Source organism: Atractosteus spatula, chromosome 10 (genome assembly GCF_055471065.1).
Source record: "Atractosteus spatula isolate fAtrSpa1 chromosome 10, fAtrSpa1.hap1, whole genome shotgun sequence".
NCBI classification, from domain to species: Eukaryota; Metazoa; Chordata; class Actinopteri; order Semionotiformes; family Lepisosteidae; genus Atractosteus; species Atractosteus spatula.
Window position 1 is genome coordinate 26,383,849 of NC_142715.1, and position 10,406 is coordinate 26,394,254.

At 45.2% G+C, this 10,406-nt stretch overlaps 1 non-coding gene and 1 pseudogene across 1 annotated transcript; one reads left to right on the forward strand and one right to left on the reverse strand.

The window, feature by feature from the left end:
- The first annotated feature begins 3,032 nt into the window (after positions 1 to 3,032).
- Positions 3,033 to 3,151, forward strand: LOC148826756 (5S ribosomal RNA; annotated as a pseudogene).
- A 622-nt stretch (positions 3,152 to 3,773) lies between these two features.
- Positions 3,774 to 3,937, reverse strand: LOC148826757 (U1 spliceosomal RNA). The gene has a single exon (XR_016093547.1). It is a non-coding gene; the product is annotated as a U1 spliceosomal RNA (small nuclear RNA).
- Between the last annotated feature and the right edge of the window lie 6,469 nt (positions 3,938 to 10,406).

The following is a 10,406-nucleotide window of genomic DNA, read 5'->3' on the forward strand; positions in this document are numbered from 1 at the left end:
TGATGGACTGGATGGAGGAGAGGAGGGCATCTGTAGCACTTGCAGAGTCTGGGAAAAGCAGCTCCGCTGAATCCTGGGTATCCTCGCTGGACCCGCTCCACCGGGGGGCCCCACACTGGCCCTCGTTCTGAGGAGCAGGAGTGGGGAAGGGGTCCTCGCTGTTCTCGGGGGTTTTCAAACCCTCGTGCTTGTCTGGTGCAGTCTGCGGTTGTGGGGGCGTAGTGGATCTTTCTTCCACCGGCCCCGGAGCCACAGCAGGACTGATCCTGGCTGGAGGCTGAGAGTCTTTGTCCAACAAGGGTTCTTTGTTTGACTTGTTGTTTGCTTTGGCTTTTCGGGCCGGTTTGGCTGAAACAAGCACTGCCTCATCCTTTCTCATTTTGAGTTTATTGGCGTAGGCGTGAGGGCAGTTCTTAAAAACGTGTCCTTCCGAGCCACATAAATTGCACTTTGGCAGCATTGAACAGTCAGAGGCTAAATGTCCCTGTTTGCCACAGGTCTTGCAGCATTTCACAGTGCAGGACGATGCCAGGTGTCCCACAGCACCACAGCGCCGACACACCTTTGGTTGTCCCACATAAAAAACATAGCCATTGCAGGCGCCCAGCCGGATTGTAGAGGGCAGGTGCCTTAAGCCTCCATTTACATTGTCCGGTAGCAAGCGAACCTCGAATTTCCTTGCTCCTGTTTTTATACCGTCAACATCTCTAACCTCAGTTCCATGGTGGACGGTGCAGTACTGGTTAAGCCAGGTGTGAATGTCCTCCGTCTTTGCCAGTTCCGAGAACATAACAACATGCACAGTTTTCCTCTCTCTCTGTGTCAAAGGCTGCAAGTTGATCTTCTCAAGAGCAGGAACTTTCCCTCTTTTTGCCTCAAACACATCCACACATTGTTCAAACAGAGGATAGGAAGCAAATACAACCTCAAACGCTTTTTGACCTGGGAGAGCGAAGATGAAATCCAAGTGCCGAGGTTCAAAGCCAAGTTCCTTCTGCAACACTTTTCTGCTGAACTGCATACGACCCATGAAGAGGTCATCCAAAAGCTCAAAACGCACAGCATTCTTGCGGGATCCAAAAGTTGCCATTTCGTAAACTGCAAAACAAACACTGCTTCCACAAAACAAGAAAACAATCCAACAACTCCACCTACAAGCTGATCAAGGTATCTCCCCTGCCAGGTAAGTATGAGCTGTACAAGCCCCTGCAAGCGGCCCGCACCCACAGCACAAAGCGCGCAGCCTAGGCCAGCTCCTCGCCCCGCACACCACCGCCTCCTGCTGGGCCCACTCTTTCGCACACTCACACGCCACACTAACACTCAAAAGGGTGGGCAAAACGAGAAAACGAGCGCGCCGTTTCCTACACATCTGCAGTCGCCAATGCGCATTCGCAGCATGTCCCGGGACGCAATTCGGCCTCATTTGCATAACACCAGACCGGCAGATCGCTACGCATGCTCGCGTCGTGCGCCTGCCACACACCGAACAAACACCGGAGCCTTTTCAGCAATTTCCAAAAAACGGGCCTGCTCGCCTGCCCACAAGGTTTGTCTCTTACCCGCTCTCCAGAGCCTGCTGCCTTCTGTGCCGTTCTCTCGGCACCGCTGCAGCGCACACAACTCCTGCAGCGCGGGGAGAAAGTTTCCACGCTCCGCCGCAGGGAAGGCTCGCTCCGTGTGCACACGTCCTTTCAATGCCAGTTCAACAAGTGCTCCACATTAGCAGCGTAGGGGCTCCGGCGTGTCGCACCTCACCTCACCTCGCACAGCCCCCTCCTTGAATGTCTGGCGCTGGGTATGCCCCGCCCTCCTCCACCTTATCTTATCGCGTGTGACCACCGACAATGGCCACAATGCCGGGGAATGGCACCTGTAAAGTGTTAATTGGGGCACAGGAACAGCCTGTCTCGTCTCGGGGGCCGGCTTCAAAGACAATACAGCAAACACAGCGGGGCGGGGGAAGTAGACGACACGACACATGCAGGTACATTCAGCTCCGGCGGGAACGAGTCATTTGTCGGCCTTTTCAAGTGCTGGGAGCCGAGTAATCCTTCGCTTGTATCGTTTCTCCCCGGTGACTAGATCTCACCCTGCGACTCTCGACTGGGCTCACCCACGGCAGCCCAGCAGGTGTGAGCCTAGCCGGCACCCGGATGGGAGATTCCCCCCGGAAAAGCTCAGGTTGCTGCTGCTCCTGCAAGACGTGTGACTGGGACCAGTAGGGAGCGCTCACCCTGCGGTTTGTGTGGATTTCTTATGCCCCAGCATCCTGATGGCGACACTCTGCTGCACAAACAGGCGCCGTCCTTCGGGGGAGGCGTAAAACCGAGGTCCCGACCCTCCTTGGCCATTAAGAAATCCCAGGGCGTCTCTCAAAATGAGACGCCACGGGTGTCACTCTGGTGTTAGTGTTCCCCTTTACCAATCAGTCGGGGTCTCCTCCTAATCCCCGTCTCATATGTAACAATCAATGACGAGGCCCCCCTGTCCCGCGATAATGCACTTGTCTCCTGGCCGCTGGCTGGCGCCGTGAGATTTAGCACTCGCGCAAGAGATCGGGGGCAGAGCGCGAACGCGGTCTCCCGCCCCCCACAAAGTGTGCGCTCCAGGTTCCCTCTCAGGGCTCTGCAACACAGCGGAAAGGCAGCGAGAAGGAGCCTCTTGCTCTGACGCCGCAAGGCCACAAGAGGGCGGAGGTGCCGCGCGCCCGACGACGTGTTGGACTGGTGCGCTTTATGTGCTGAAATAAACACGCGACAGCCCAGAAATGTTTTGAGTGCTGTGCATTGGAGGTTTTTGTCTTGTGAAGACTTGCCTTGTGCTCCTCCGAGCAGTTTGTTTGTTCTCCTCCAGTACGGGACAAGTCAACACAAGGGAGCACATTCGCCAACATCCAGGTACACAATGCGATTTGGAAAGAAGCTCCGTTCCAAAGAGCTGCACACGAACGATCCTTCAGTCCCGATCGGGGGGGCGCGGAGCCCCAGCCACACACAGCTTCAAGTAGCGAGTCAGGCGCCATGGCTTTCGCTTGCGGCCACACCACCTGGAATGTTCCCGATCTCATCTGATCTTGGAAGCTAAGCAGTGTTGGGCCTGGTTAGTACTTGGATGGGAGACTGCCTCGGAATACCAGGTGCTGCAAGCTTTTGCTCTCTCGGCCAGCAGGGGTCGCCGTTGGTACCGTAGGTTTTGGGAGGAAAACCTGGAGGATGGAAAGGTGATCTATAGCCTCATCTCTGAGATGTTTTGTTGCTATGGCATGTGTGTGACCCATATAAAAAAAAACCCATTTGTAAAACGAATATCGAAGCTGCCTCTAAATTTGCAATTGAAGATGAGTCGATAAACCACTTGTTTTTCGTATAACTATACATATATTCATTTATTACTGATTTCATTCATTGAGCACGGATACAATAGAGGTACAGCCATTCACTGTTTGACATGTCTGCACTGGTACAGAACCTAGCAATCAGAAAACGGGTGAAACTGTCTTGAGAATTAGCATACAGTACCGAGGCTCCCATGACCAAATAAAGGCTAACCTCGATAATCAGCCTAAATAATGCAGACTACAGCAAAATGACTGACTTTGAAAAGGGAATGAATATCCGGAAGGAGTAGCGTAACCAGCTTGAAATGCTTCTCCGGACCTCTAACTAAAAGAAACCGGGAACCAGCAGTGGCATCGACTCCTTTCGAACTGGGATCCTATCGCAGCTCGTGGTGTTACAACTTTTCCGTATCTGATATTGGACCAAGCACATCAGGGGAGAGCGCGAACGCAGTCCCCCACTACCAGAAATTATGCAGTTGAGATTCCCACATTTAGGGAATTCGCAGGGGTCAGCACAGCCGGAGTGCAATGGCCGAGCCTCGCTCTGGGTGAACCTCCTTCTTGATCAAGGTATCTCCCCTGCCAGGTAAGTACAGATGCAGCCATTCAAAATGGGTGCGTTATTTTGCGGCATACCCCGGTGGGCGTCGCGGTATCACGCAGTGTCACGCGGTTAATCGCGCGTCATTTGACGCTCTGCCGGAAACTATCCGGCGTCACCTTGTAAAACCGCCAGGGGGAGCTTAACCTCTCATGTACAGCATTTGAGCCTTTAATTTTGAACAGTGTATTACAGCATGTTAATCTTCAGTCATTAAAATGTTGGTATATTTTATGAAAGCAAGATTGCTCAGTTGGACAAAAGTACACAACCTACCTTTATCAGAAATATTTATGCATCAAAGCCTTTACCGAAGATATTACTAATAGTATTAATAATGGATGACTTTGGACAAGCTGTATACTCAAAGTATAATTTCTTTAGCACATTTGTACAAGCACTTGGAATCTGTCCAAGCCATACTTTGTCAGGCATTTTGTTTTACTTCAACGGGCATAAAAACTTCCTTGCTTTTAACAGGGCGTTTCATAATTTCTAACTACGAAAATGATTTAAAATGCGACACCTATCATTCAACTAGAGCTTAAAATATCACAAGGAAAAATACACACCGGTATTCCATTTCTCACGTTATACCGGAGTCAACAAGCATACTTTTAGAATTTGATTAAAAGGGAATATAATATGGAATCGCGTGTCTCAAGAATTTAATAACGGTATGATTATATCCGTGTACTGCGGCAGGGCTGTGTAGGGCTGTTTCGCCTGCCTGCTCATGCGAGCTGTCTTGTAGCCGACTGGTCTAGGTGCGTGCCTGCCAACGGGCAGGTTGTGTGCTCGAATCCAGGTGGAAGGTGCTGGACCTTCCAGTTTTATTTATTTATTTTTTAATCGCGTAACATATTACCGTATGCAAACTGTACTGTATACAGTATGTATATGTATATTTAATGTCTTAACTGTGCCCGTTTAAGTATTGAATATTCATATCTAATTTTACCACTGAAAGGAAATCTTAACATAAACATACAGTATATGGCTGGTCTCGGTACTTTAAAGAAAACATACACACCAGTATTCCATTTCTCCCTAAACATTGTAAGCTTCGAAGTCTTTAACTAACGTGATACTGGAGTCAACAAGCATACTTTTAGAATTTGATTAAAAGGGAATATAATATGGAATCGCGTATCTCAAGAAATTAATAACGATATAATTATATTCATGTTGCAAAAGAACTGCAACGGACATAAAAACTCCCTTGCTTTTAACAGAGCGTTCCATAATTTCTAACTACGAAAATGCCAGGTGAAAGGATTTGTAAACATATTTTGTTAAAGCAAGTCAGTTTTTTCTGCAACACATAAAATACATTTTTCCAAGAAAGTTTAGCCTTTGTCACTAATGAAACCACTAAATAAAGACATACATATAGAAATCTTAAGATTTGTTTTATTTAATGTTGGTAGCAGGATGAACTGTCAGAGTGTATATTTTGCTCGCAAAGTTGCTGCAAGATGTTAACAGTGAAAAAGGTATTTAGAAATGAGTTATTTCAAGATGAAAAAGAAAACATACACGAAACATGGTTTCATTACGACCAGAATCGGTCTTGAGATATTTTTAACTTGATTTACAGTATTTGAGAGGTATGTCTTAACACCGATACTACAGTGCTTAAGTACTGCTCACGTATATGTTTCTAGGTTTATATTATGCATTTCATACGGTCAAATTACTTTTGAGCAACTAATAAGAAGCGCGAAACGGTATGCATTTTACTTTCGTTTTGTGCTGGGACCCGTGGATTGATTAGAGATATCAAGTACATACAAGTCATTTTTTAAATGTTGTAGTTCGTCTTGAAAAAATGTTACGAGTACATCTATCAACAATCACACAGGTTCTGTTTCCATATTGCGGATTTTGGTTAGGTATTATCAAATCCAGTGGCGCTGTTAGTTTACTGAGTCCCATGTCACATGGTCTGTGATTGAAGCCAGTTAGACCGGTTTAATTCGTCACAGCCAGCACTCTTCAGGTGTGAGGGTCTTCTGCTCAGAATGAACTGCTAAAATGTTTGTGTATATTCTAATGGTAGTGGGGGCAGGGTGTGTGGGAACAGGTTTGGTTGAAATTGCATTAGAGATCTATGTTCTTCACACCTGAAACATTTTCTCTGAAAGCATTTTCTTCGCAGTTTAACCGATCTTGTTACAGCATGTTACAGTTTACTTTTATTAACCATATTAATTTTAAGTGCTTAATGTAAAATCTTGTAAAAATATATTTTCATTTCATTGTTCAAATATACATTAAGTCTGACTATCATATAATAAGTTAAATACAAAACTAAAGAAAAAATAGGTTTAAATATAATTCAAAATATTTTGCTAACAATGTTAACTGTTTATGAATAATAAAATGTATTAACTAAGGAGTAGGATGGCACAGTTGTTAGTATGTTTTTTGTTTTGTTTCTTTTTCATAAATACAACAGTAGTACCTGATGTCTCAGTGGCTTTCAAAATTAAATTATGCAATAAATAACCACATGTAAGACTCTGATGCTTAAAATGTTTAGGGAGAAAGTGAAATACTGGTGTGTATTTTTTCTTTAAACTACCAATACCAGCCATATACAGTCTGTAACGTAGGGATTTCTATACGTCTTTATTTAGTGTTTACATTAGTGACAAAGGCTAAACTTTTAGCTTCAGTAACGTGTACATATCTCCCCTTTTTATAAAACGACATGGTTGAAAACTGTTCCAGAGCCACTGTTGTTTCATCAGTGAAAAGTACATCATGAAATGCCTCTCCCTGTTCAATCCACTGGAAAAAAGAAAAGGAGCATAAAGCTTCTGATGGTCATAAACGATATTCATTTAGGAGCAGCATCAGAGGTATGTTTTTAACTGCACTGCATTGGAGAGAATACCATAGTGTGTTTTTTTTTTACTCCCTGGCGGAAACTGGCTTCCAGAAGAATCAGTATGGCTCAGAGATTAAATAAAACTTCACTCGCACCAAACAAATGTATATTTCTAAATATCACAACATGATCGAATTTAAGTCATTTTAATAACAATGAATAGTCACCTATGCGTTACAATATAAACATTTATATTGATTTAAATCGCGTTTAAATCACCTTTATTTAAAACCCATAAATAAAGCTGATACTGTTTAGACTTCCAATTATTTAAAACTGTATTAAAGCAGCACGATACACAATGCAACGTAAATCGCTATCTTTGTCTTCTGTGTAATAATGTTCACCTCTCTGTCCAGCAAATTTACAGGTTAAAAACAATACTGTTAGGCTGGGAAAACAATTTTTTTTAAGAAATACAAAATGAGATATAATGATATGTTCCGGCTTAGACATTAACGAAGAGCATAACGCGTGTACTGCATACACTGCAAGTACAACCCCCCTCTCTGCAGGAGTGCTGGCTGCGACGAATTGAACCGTCTCACGGGTATTTTCAAAGTAGGAGGCGAGATTTCCAGCGAAAGACACTCCCCCCCCCCTCAAAAACCCAGTAAGTACAGTACTTACTAGTTAAAGGCTAGGCTCCCGACTACGGCGAAAGGAACCCTTCTTTCATTAGAATACAATGAACATATTTTAGCCCTGAATGAATAAATAGCAAACATGGTTTACATAAAAGACATTTTTCCAAGAAAGTTTAGCCTTTGTCACTAATGAAACCACTAAATAAAGACATAAATATAAAAATCTTAAGATTTTTAAAATGCATGACTTTGCTAAAATTTATTTGAAAATAAAAACAATTACAACCGCCAGGGGAGAGAGAGAACAGGGGAGGGATGTTGGTTTTGCATAAGGGGCGGGGCTATGGAAATTAGGTCTGTTTGGGAATGTGTAGTTACATGTTCTGGCTGTTTGTGAATTATCGTTGTTGAGTATGGAGTGTTGAGGTATTGATTTTGTGTAATGCTTTATGTTGAAAATTGAGGTGGATTTTGTTTATGATAAACAGGATAAACTGGGATGGGAGGAAGGTTTGGTTTTGCATAAGGGGCGGGATTATGATAATTGGAGGACTTTGCGAGAGTAAAATGGTTTGATATATTTGATTTTGTATTGTGGTTGTTATCTATGTTTTTGGTTGGTATTATGTTTATATGGTTGTTTTTGTTGGTTGGTTGTTATTATGGTTATTAATAATACGATCTATAGTTGAAATCTGAGCCTAAATAAAAAGAAAAAGCAAGTGATTAGGTTTATGAGCAATCTAATTACTTATTCGTTTAAAACGCTATATAAAATAAAGTTTATTATTAATTTGCTGCACAGAGCGGTGAATATTATTATGCATAAGACAAAGATAACGATCCTGATCAGTTTAGAAATCTGTGTACGCTGTAAGGTTTTTACTTCTTAAACTTTTAAAATACACGTTTTGAATAAAAAGAAATCCTCTTCCTGTTACAGTATGTATAGCAAACCAGCACGTCTTTTTTCTCCAATCAGAGGGGTGTCAGATGGTGTCAGCCAATCACCATTCTGCGTTGGGTAGCAACGGGTGACTGTTCTCAGGCGGAAGATGTAAACAGCTTAATGTTCGTGTTAAATAATTTTTTTAAATTCAATTAAACAGGCACAGTTAAGACATTAAATATACATATACATACTGTATACAGTACAGTTTGCATACGGTAATATGTTTATGATGTTACGCGATTAAAAAATAAATAAATAAAACTGGAAGGTCCAGCTGGATACGAGCACACACCCTGCCCGTTGGCAGACATGCACCTAGACCAGTCGGCTACAAGACAGCTCGCATGAGCAGGCAGGCAGGCGAAACAGCCCTACATAGCCCTGCCGCAGTACACGGATATAATCATACCGTTATTAAATTCTTGAGATACGCGATTCCATATTATATTCCCTTTTAATCAAATTCTAAAAGTATGCTTGTTGACTCCGGTATCACGTTAGTTAAAGACTTCGAAGCTTACAATGTTTAGGGAGAAATGGAATACCGGTGTGTATTTTTTTCTTTAAAGTACCAAGACCAGCTATATACTGTATGTTTATGTTCCAAAATTAATATCGTTTATGGCTTTCACACGCGTTACAGTATGCTCCTATTCTTTTTATGCTCAGCTACTAAGATTTCCCTTCAGTGGTAAAATTCAATATCTACAACGGGCACAGCAAAGACGTTTTTACTGTAAGTCTTTCTACGACAGACCAACGGACCACGAGTGCCCCTGTCGGTCAACCAATCACTTACTGTGGTGCCACGCGTCATACTGAGCGACGTCACCTGCGGTACGTGTCTGTGACGCGCACTTTGAATGGCTGCATCTGTATGAGCTGTACCAGACCGGCAGATCGCTACGCAAGCTCGCGTTGTGCGCCTGCCACACACCGAACAAACACCGGAGCCTTTTCAGCAATTTCCAAAAAACGGGCCTGCTCGCCTGCCCACAAGGTTTGTCTCTTACCCGCTCTCCAGAGCCTGCTGCCTTCTGTGCTGTTCTCTCGGCACCGCTGCAGCGCACACAACTCCTGCAGCGCGGGGAGAAAGTTTCCACGCTCCGCCGCAGGGAAGGCTCGCTCCGTGCGCACACGTCCTTTCAATGCCAGTTCAACAAGTGCTCCGCATTAGCAGCGTCGGGGCTCCAGCGTGTCGCACCTCACCTCACCTCGCACAGCCCCCTCCTTGAATGTCTGGCGCTGGGCATGCCCCGCTCTCCTCCACCTTATCTTATCGCATGTGACCACCGACAATGGCCACAATGCCGGGGAATGGCACCTGTAAAGTGTTAATTGGGGCACAGGAACAGCCTGTCTCATCTCGGGGGCCGGCTTCAAAGACAATACAGCAAACACAGCGGGGCGGGGGAAGTAGACGACACGACACATGTTGGTACATTCAGCTCCGGCGGGAACGAGTCATTTGTCGGCCTTTTCAAGTGCAGGTGTGAGCCTAGCCGGCACCCGGATGGGAGATTCCCCCCGGAAAAGCTCAGGTTGCTGCTGCTCCTACAAGAGGTGTTACTGGGACCAGTACGGAGCACTCACCCTGCGGTCCATGTGGCTTTCTTATGCCCCAGCATCCTGATGGTGACACTCTACTGCGCAAACAGGCGCCGTCCTTCGGGGGAGGCGGAAAACTGAGGTCCCGACCCTCCTTGTGTCAGTGTCTCAGGGAGAGGATGTGCACTGTGAGACTGACAGGGCTGTCTGGGAGAAGCTCCTCCTACAGGTCTAGGCACAGAAGAGCTTCACCAACAGAGTCACACAGCGAATGTGATAACTGCTACACTACGGAAACATGCAGGGGCTGCTGCTGGTGTCTTGCTTGCGTTTTGGGCTGAGAAAGAGAACGATGGGAACTCGTGCCCAGTGGCCAAGCGCTGAGCTTCGCCAAAGCTATTCAGCTGCTTCCAGTATTTATGTTGGAGTGCACTGATTGACCGCGCTCTCACACCAGAGCCCAGCATGCCTGTCATGGA